General features: G+C 35.7%; 1 long non-coding RNA gene across 1 annotated transcript; it reads right to left on the bottom strand.

Annotated features, from left to right (window-relative positions):
• Window positions 1–4,947: 4,947 nt before the first annotated feature.
• Window positions 4,948–5,897, bottom strand: LOC129746629 (uncharacterized). The gene is made up of 3 exons (XR_008737328.1): window positions 5,761–5,897; window positions 5,615–5,697; window positions 4,948–5,079 (listed from the first exon to the last, which is right to left on the bottom strand). It is a non-coding gene; the product is annotated as an uncharacterized LOC129746629 (long non-coding RNA).
• Between the last annotated feature and the right edge of the window lie 4,035 nt (window positions 5,898–9,932).

The raw sequence follows: 9,932 nt of genomic DNA, 5'->3' as shown, positions 1-9,932 counted from the left end.
AAAAAATCAAACTTTATGTACTCCTCCCTTTTGGTTTTTTGGGAATTTTGAAGGCGGGGGGGGGGGGGGGGGGGGGTTAGAAATCATTTTAACAAAACTTCCAACTATAAAGCAATAAGGAACTTTGCATCAGCTCCTAAAAACGTTATGAATAAGTCAGCATAAAACATAAGAAAAAAATTTAAAAAATATTTTTTTTTTTTAATTTTGAAATTGAACTAATTTTTTGATTAAAAAATTTAGGATTGATGTAAAACAAAACAAATTGAATAATTACAGGCGAAGCTATGTTTGACAGTTGCAACACTTAAACCTGTGCTTAAACATTTTCAGGTCATTTATAAAACGTGAACATAATATGAGTATGTAAACATATTTATATTTTCTTTCAGCTTAAACCTATGAATTAACTCAAAACACGCTCGGAAACTTTTGGTGTTATTTGACTTTATATAGACCTTCCAAACAAAATGTCTCAAAATAACATACAAACTTCAAGCTCGTTGAGCGATCCCTTCACCTGGTCTGATATAACCCAAATTCGACATGGGATCTTGTACTAGGCCTAGGATCAATTTAGGCGGGAGTGAATTTTTTTTTCAGAATCCGGGTCATTTGAGAACCTAAATTTTTTGTTTGCAAAATTCAACTTTGTCTGATAATTCAACACCCAAGTTGTATGAAAAATATTTATGTTTTTCCAATATTAACTTTAGTAACAGAAAAAATTGTGTTGTGTTGTGCTAAACTATCAACGAATCAAATGAGCACTGGTTTAGCATAACACAGCTTAAAAACTGGTCATATTCGATAACACCTAAATTTTAGAAAAAGTAGCAGGGTACAGTGCAAGAATAACTACAGAAACTTTTGACATAAAACTAAGAGACGACAACAGTATTGTAAAAAGTCCACGAGATTCATGTTATTTTAAAACAGCTTACGACAGTCTTCATTTGCAAATGAAACACACAAATATATACTCAAAACAAAACAAACTGAGCCAGAACAAATAAGTATAGACGAGAGCCAGTAATTTGTAAGTTTGAAATCAAAAATTGTAATTGTAGTGCTAAATTGAAATAAAAAATATATTTTAGTGTCCACTGAAGAGGAGCGAATGCCAGAGTAGCTCGAAACGTCTAGACAACTGATAAAAAAAACGTTTTTAATTTGTAAAACTCGCCGATAAACGTCGATAAAATTCAACAACAATTATTCGTTCTTGAAAAAGTTTTGCTTAAAAGAATTGAGATATTGAAAACGGGAGAAAAATAAAGATATTAGGGAAAGATTTTTTAATAGTATTGTTTACTGTTTTTTCTTAAAAACATCGTGATTTTGCTCTAAGAAATTCTAATCAATGAATGTTAATCGTTTGCCAATCATTCATTCGAAGCAGCACTATGCTGCGCTTTGCACGCTTCTGCTCCATTCAATTGAACTACCTATGTTAGTATGAAGCAAACTTGGGCTTTTCAAACTCTAACCTCTCGAGAAATCAGCATTAAGTGTTAAACCAACAAACGAAGTCAAACAGCTGAAACTAATCAGGCAAATCTGCAACGGCCTTGCTCCGCATTTCGTAACTTTCGTTCTCCCTGGCATTAACCTGGCTGTCGGACTGACTGGGCACAATACCGTTCGTTGATTGAAATCGACAGCAGATAAAGCACCATTGGCCATCAATCGGCCATCGTCGACGACGCGCGGTTCAGTGATCAATCAGATACCTACTTGAGATTCGAGATGTTTTTCAAAGTTTTTGGGATACGAAACAACCTTGCTTGCAGCCTGGCCGTCTCTGAGAGCCTCTGTCTGATCCGTATCTTCGCCAGGACTGCCCACTGACTCATTGACCGCTCTGTTGGCCATTGACCACTTCTATTGCCTGGCAGCTCTACAGCAGCAGCAATAGAAAGGAATTTTTTAATTCAATTTTCGCCCAAGCCCCTCTCAATGGTCCGAACCTCAGGAGTTGGTCAACTAAACAACCAAGAAAACCGACAGGCGCGTGATCTACTTACGGACAACTGCCAGGCGGGAGGGCGTCGTCATCGTCATCGACATCGATCCGAGAATGTCGTGTTTTTTTCCGTTAAGGTCCAAACCACCGATCGATTCGTACTTTTAAGGTCGTTGTTGCGGTTGGTGATCGACTTTAATTTCGTGCACGACCGAAAATAATAACAGTAGTAATGCATACGACCCCATACTTGCTCTTTGGCCTTTCTATCTTTGGACCATGCTGCTGCTGCTGAAGCTGCTACTACTAAGAAGCTAAGCTAGGCCTACGGGAACGGTACTGTCCTAATCCTAAATAATCCGAAAGGCCGCGTTCCAAACAGTTGCTCTAGAAGCCTAGCAAATGGTCAATCGAAAAGTCAAGACTGTTGATTTTTTAGTATTTTTGGCCAGAGGAAGAAAAAAACAAATCCGAAACCAATAACTGGTGATTTGATTTTGTCGAGTGCAAAAGACGTTTCGTTCAGCTGTTTTAGTTTTGTTTTTGCATTGATATTTTTTGAAAATTAGTGAAAAATCTTCTACTTGGATTTCAAAATTTCATGACTTTCATTAGAGTGATTATAATTTTTTAAGTGGTATGCTCGGCGGAATGAAAACTTAAGAGAGATTTCATTAATAGAAATATGATTGAAAGGGGGATTGACAGGCTTCAGTGCGCCAATCGGAGAAAGCTTGATAGGTTTTGAAATTATTAGATATTTTTTACAAAAATATCTTTTTGGTTTTTTTGCTTTATTGATATTTTTCGGTGATTTAATTATAACGAAATTAAAACTGATATTTTTTAACGTTTCGGCCTACTAAATTTCAGCTATCTTTGAAAAATCTTTGTTTCCGTGTTTAATATTAAGAGACGGCCATTAGGGAAACACGCGGCAAAACAAGTTTTATCCGATGATGGCTGAAATTTAGTAGGCCGAAACGTTAAACAAAAGAAGTTTTTTTTTTCGCTTAAATTAAATCAGCGAAAAATATGAATCAAAGAAAACCATAAAAAAAGTGCGGTGATCAAAACCAAACAACAAATGTTTTATGGAAAAATTGTCAATTAACGTATCCCGGTGAATGCAAAACAGTGTTCTCCTGAATCACTCAACCCCTGTCAAATTTTCTAGCTCTTTCACTCCCGTATAACACGGAACAAGTTTTTTTGCTCTCTTTCCCTCATGTGCATGAAAATTGAAAGCACCAAATGTTTCAACTCTTCAATTTTGCGGAAATTGAAGACAAGAAGTAGCTATTTTGTTTAATTGAGTTAATATTGTTACAAGAAAATTTGGCTTTGGCCTACATGGGCTGACATGGACATGGAACCGGAGCGCAAGGATTTCCATGGTTCGCGATGCGCATCGGTAAGTTTATTAGCGTGTGGGTAGTTAAAATAATAGGAATCATTTCTTTTTCTACTTATAGAAAAACTTTTTTTCAGTGTTTTATGATTGTGAAGCATGATGGAATGTGCTCTAAAGGTGAAATGTTCAAAAGATGAAAAAGATGCTCGAAATATATTAACATGAACAAAAATTGTGTTTCAAATTGTTGATACTTGCAGTTTGGGTTGGTTCGGAACATTACCCGACTTCAGCAGAGGACGTCTGCTATTCATCCAGAACCAACACATTGTTTTGGTTCGATTGTTTTAATCCAATTCGCTATTGAGAATAATGAGTCGATTCAAGATGACGTAATGGCCTTTTGTGGTGACAGTTCGCAGGTCCAGTTTACTAAATTTTACGAACGAGAAAGGGGGTGCGGTGAAATTTTTTGTGTGGCTGCACGGTCAAAAAATTTAACTTAAAACTCAGTTTAAGGATAGCAAAAAACCAAGTCCCATTTCGCGAACAAAAATTAGCGCAATATTGGGTTTCTTGATGGAAATATCTATGGAAATGTATAGAAAGTTGAAAATTCTTCAAAAGCTCAAAAAGAAGGTTTGATTATTGAAATGTTTCAACATGTTTCAAATCCCTTTTTTAAACATATTTCTTTTGAACCCACTTGGCATTAAATATTCCAGCACTTCAACATGAAATAAACATTCCCATCAAATATCCAAATGTAGAAGCTTTTAAAAAATTCGTATGTGCCGAATCGAGTGTCCGCAAATTTCTTGTATAATTTGGATCGGAAGCTTCAAGTGCACATTTTAATATCACACTTTTCAGGGACAGAAAATCAAATATAGGAAAATTCTCTGTTAAACGTACGGAAAAAAAAGGCTTGACCCGTTAGATAGTTTTTACGATATGATGTTTTCGAGGAATAAAGGGTGCCCTCGATGAAATTGCCACACTATGAAACTGCTCTAACTTTTTAACCGTTGGGTAGAATTCAATGAAAATTTTGGTGGTTTTAGTTCATAGTGCATTGTTTACATCCTGCAAGTTTTAAAGTCTTGTGATCAAAACTTGCGGAAATAGAGTCGAAAGAACAGCTTGAGCGTGAGAAAATCTTGCGCATTCATCACGAAAACAAGGATCTCTCGCATCGTTCCATCGCAAAAACGTTAGGAATAGCGAGTTCCTCGGTGACGCTTGTGATTAAGTACACACTATTATTTTTTTGGTGTAAATTTATGTCAAATTGGATGCACAAAATTGAAACATCAGTTTTGACATAAAATTAAAGCAAAGAAAACAGAAACGCTTGAAGACATAGATTCTTAGACTTAAATTTAAGGCATATTCGACATAATGTTATATCATAGATGATTTAAATTTATGTCAATTTGGATGCACAAAAGCAAAGCATCTTATTTGACGTAATTTTAGATCGTCTCTGAAATTACATTGCTTTGTGTTAAATTTCAGTGACGTTAGCTTTCAGAGATATTTATTTTGATAATTGTTCTTATACATTAGAGTGTAGTGTATCATTTTTTTATTTCTCTTCTTCCAGGCGGCGTTTTTATGGCTCGCGGTCTGTTTTACTTTCGGTCCAATTGATATTCATTAAAAAAAAGGTTGAAAATCCAAAACTTTAAGGCAGTTTTATTTGTTACTTCCTGAATGAATCATGATGCGCAAAACGTTGAACACGTATCGCGGAGACCTATAAGAATGATAGAAGTTGTTAATATATTGGATATTGTAGTAACGTATTATTAGTATTAGGAAAGTTTAAAATAACTGTAATTGTTGAAAATATTGTTACGTTTTTTAACATAATTTCTTCAACTTAAATCATTGTGAATTACGACGTACGAATAGATATAAAGGTTTAATCATTATCAGTTATCGAATTGAGTCAAACATAGATTAACTAAGTTGCCTTTTCTATCATAATATTACAATTGATTTACAACGTTCAACAGAACCATTCGCAATGATCTATCTTTCTATTCAAATATTGTTTATAACAACCATAATGGCTATTTTTAATTTAGATTATTCGTCAAACACTTTCTGAAGGTGATGAAATAAAAATGTCTCAAATTATGTAAATTTTGTGCGTTGCAACACCTTTCCACATCGGATCCAGAAAAACCTCCGAAAGATCTGCAACTAGCTATTTTCAGGTGATTCACCAATCGACTGAGCGGGCATTTTATTTCCCATTGTTAAACAAAAATTTCTCGTCTACTCACCGGTTTGTGTAAGAATCCAGTATAACCAGTAAACATTTTCCTTTTTTTCGGAAATAGTTTCCGCTTTTCGAATCTTTGGTATCCTAGAAATAGAAAATAAACTTGTTTGAAACTACTCAAATAATGCCACTCAGTATTCCGCTTACCTGTTAACCCCAGGATTTAATATTCTGGTTGTCACAAGATTTCTCTGTAATACCATTGCTCAATTGCGCATTAGCACTAAAGAAATTCAGTATTTAATTGTACGGATAGAGCAGATTTGATTAAAATTTCGTTTCGCTACTTAACACCCACGAATGTTTTTGTTGTGAGTTTTTGACTGCAGTGCGACACGCATACGAATTACGTGAACACGTTTACGAATCTCGGGTTTGAAAAAACCTAATGCCTTGCTTAAATTAGTTTGGCTGAAAATTAAAACTCAAAACCGTGTTTGAACAATCGATTCAATCAACTGCGTAGTACTTCGTCGGTTTTAAGGGATTTGCGGTCAGTTACTCTTATAAGTTCACATACAATGGGAAACTAGTCAAACTGTTCGCCAATTACTGTTTATCAATTTTTCAAGTAGTGAGCTGTTCGTAACAAAGGATTGGTATGGAACATGTTTTTGAGTATTATTTGTCAGCATGGCTAAACTGGGTTTTTCCAAAGCAGAAATTTGAAAGCATTTTATGCGTGTTGCTCTGCTGTCAAAAATCAAAATATATAACATTTTTGGGTATTTTAAATACGTACTCTACGAAAACATATTCTCAAACTACAACACGGAGAACTTCTAAGAAAAAAAAAACTATTCCGAATAATAACTGTGCTTTTAAGTACTGCTGTGCTATTAAACGATAGTGTTGCAGAAAATTTTGGCGATGACCAGAATTCTGAATCACAGGATTGGCAGGTAAGCATGTGATTAAGTGTATTATTCGATTAGTTTAATAGAAGTTTAGTTTCTATTTTTTGAGATGGGCGCTAGTTTAAAAGATTCGAGAACTATTGAACTAAACCATCAGGTTAACGCAAACTGTTGCTGGTTATCATTATGGCTGCACTGTTAAACGTTCAGTTGAGGGGGGATTTTGTATTTTGCAGCAGGTATCCATCATCCGACCGATGATTGGTACCTGCTGGACCCTTGAGTTATACGATATTTACCTGACTGTTGATCAAAACGTAAACATTCAGTATTCGTAGAAACCAAACCAAAAGAAATAATTATTCTATTATAAGAATTCAATTACGCAAGGATTGCTCTTGGACCAATACTCATATTTTCTTTCTCATTATTTTAATTTATCTAAGTAGTGTTATTTGAATTACTCGTGCTTTTGATGATAAAGTTAAAGCGGTACGGTTCTGCCCTAAATCAATCCATTTCAAGCGCTTCGAAAAGCTTATTTTTCAAAGCACTTAGAGCCATGTCCGTAGAAATGAAAATCTACTTCTTTCTAGAACCAGGTTTCCATAAATTTTAAATCATTATCCATGCTAAAAAAAAAGAGACAAAATAATTAATTTTTGGTGTAAAAATCTAAAACTAGACAATTATGAGTAACTTTACCTTGCTTGGGGACGCTTTTTATTCCTGGTAACTGATAATAGTAATAATAATTCCACTTATTGCTGCAACACTTACGTTCAGCTCCAGATCAATGGCTTTTTTTTCAACTGAAAAAATATTTAAAACACAAAACATTATTTTGAAAACAAAAGATTTCTCACATTACCTTTTTAGACGGCCACAGATAAGCTGAAAACCCCATTAATTCCACTCGATTTAACAAACTGACGATCTCCATTTTTACTCTCTTACTAAACGGAAGAAGAAAATGTTTTTATTCATGTCCCTCAAATCAAATCTGCGGCAAGCTTCATGAATGGCTCAGTGGAAGTCAACGACTGATTGATTTCAACTCATGATTTTACATTTACGCTATCGTTTTTATATGTTCATGACATAAAAACACATCCCTTATGCAATAAATTTAGATCTTTTCGAGCTTAACATTTGTTGCAATGTGTAAATTTTTGTAGTGTGCGTCGTTTAGATACAAAATGACGCAAAATTAGATCTGATCTAAATTAGATACAAAAACTATTAGGTGTTGAAGCGTTTCTGGCTCGTTTAATTTTAGAAAATTTTTGGTGTGTAGTTAGAGTAACGATTGATCACCGATCGGAAGCCCGGAAGTGAAGGAAAAAGTATTCCGTACAACACCAAAAATCACAACCCCGTAGTAGGGGCCTTCAACCGAAACCCGAACGCCTCCGTTGCTAAGAAGCTGCACCTAAGCCGAAGTTTTGTCCAAAAGGCCAAAACTAAGGCTTAGTTTCAAACGTTCAAGGTACAAAAGGCCCCTAATCGCAACGAGAAGAAAGTTGTACCTCAACATGCTGACGAATGTTGAATGCTGCATCATGGACGACGAAACATATGTGAAGGCCGACTTCAAACAGATCCCGGCAACCTGTTTTTCACGGCCAAGGATAAGTTCAGCGTTCCGTAGTATGTCCGCTCTTGGAAGATGTCTAAATTTGCGAATAAATTCCTGATTTGGCAAGCCATCTACACGTGCGGGAAGCGGAGTGCACCTTTCGTGACCCAGGACACGATTAACGGACAGGTGTACATGAAAGAGTGCCTCCAGAGGCGGCTGCTTCCTCTTCTGAAGGCCACAACATCCCAACAATCTTCTGGCTGGGTTTGGCCTCATGCCACTACTCCAAGGACGTGTTGAAGTGGTATGCGGACAATAAGGTCAATTTCGTGCCGAAAATGTTCAACCCTCCCAACACTCCGGAGCTCCGCCCCAACGAGAAGTACTAGGCAATTATGAAGTTCTTAAACGACCTAAGATAGTGAAGACAGTCAAGGAACTGAAGAAAGCATTGGTTTACATTGAAAAAACGGTTGATTCACAGGTTGTGCTGAATCTTTTGGCCGGGGTTCAGGCCAAGGTGCGGGCATTTGCGTATGGACTGTAAATTAAATACGAGTTAAATGGTAAAATGATGCTTAATAGTTATTCTTCAATCCCTGAAAATTTTCTAGCAATCGGAAGAAAACTCGAATTTTGCGAATAAATTTTGTTTTGTGTGTGGCAATTTGATCGTGAACACCCTTTAAAAATAAATTCGGATAGTTTAACCACTGACCACACTGACTTGACACTTAGAACAAAAATTCAACCATTTTCTGTTTAATTTTTTTTTGTCAGATTTAGTAGGTTCGCAATATCGACGGCTTCTTCAGAACACAATGTCTCAGAATCCCTTTCACACTTGAGATTCGGAGCAACCCTTTTCCGTTGTCAGATTCAGCTCTAATTTGGCATATAGCCTTCTGATGATTCCTGTAAACCATCCAAGCCTTTTGTCGCAAGTGTTGTCGCAAAGTATGTATTTATTTAGATTAATTGGATAAATTATATTGGAAATTTCCCTAAATTGTGATTTTTATTAAGGATTAAATCGAGAACAGCGCTTCACACTATGATACAAACAACAAGCTTTGATTAAGTGCACAAAAATCCGCATCTTTTAATGGCTTTGTATCATAAATATTTTACGCTAGGTACACATTTTGGTCAGTTAAATACATAATTTTTGGACCAAAAAATTTTTTTTTCTTAAAAATAGCTTGCTTATTTTTAATTTTTACTCGAATTTGGTTCATTTTTCATTTTTTGCGTGTCGACCCCCGTGTTTTTTTAGTCGACCCCATACAAAAGTTTGTTCTCCACATCCTAATCTACCATTTGAAGGGTGAACCCCCAGATTCCCAGAAATTATGCAATTTTGGAACACGCTAGTGTACACACTAAGATTGCATTTTTTCCGCTCGGAACCTTGATTCTCCGTGTCATAGAAAAACTGCTCAATTTTGCAACGAGAGCACAGAAACTCTAACCAATCCATGAATTCAGGACAGTGTTCACCTGAATCGCTGTAAACACTTTTTTTTGTCAAATTTCCCATCTCCTTCTATCCTATTAACTGCATGGTTCTCACGGCGCATCGGTAAGTTTCGATGCCATGCGACGTTTTAGTGAAAACATCACACCATCAAAAGGATTGTTAATTTAGGTACAGCTTAAAGCTTAGTTCTTTTAGAAATGGGACAGTTACAAATGCGTGTATCTCAAAAACCATTCGTGTGATCTAAATACTTTCTAAGAAGAAAATGAAGGTAATCTTATGAAAATTTATGAAAAAATTTGAAAAAAAATATTTATCGCTTTTTGTAAGAAAAAAATCTACTTTATTCTTGGTACCTCCCATCGGTCGGCGCACACTTTTTTCAGTCATGATATTGATC

Source organism: Uranotaenia lowii, chromosome 2 (genome assembly GCF_029784155.1).
Source record: "Uranotaenia lowii strain MFRU-FL chromosome 2, ASM2978415v1, whole genome shotgun sequence".
Classification (NCBI taxonomy): Eukaryota; Metazoa; Arthropoda; class Insecta; order Diptera; family Culicidae; genus Uranotaenia; species Uranotaenia lowii.
Note: the sequence above shows the minus strand (reverse complement) of the source record. Positions and strands in the feature narration are given on the sequence as shown.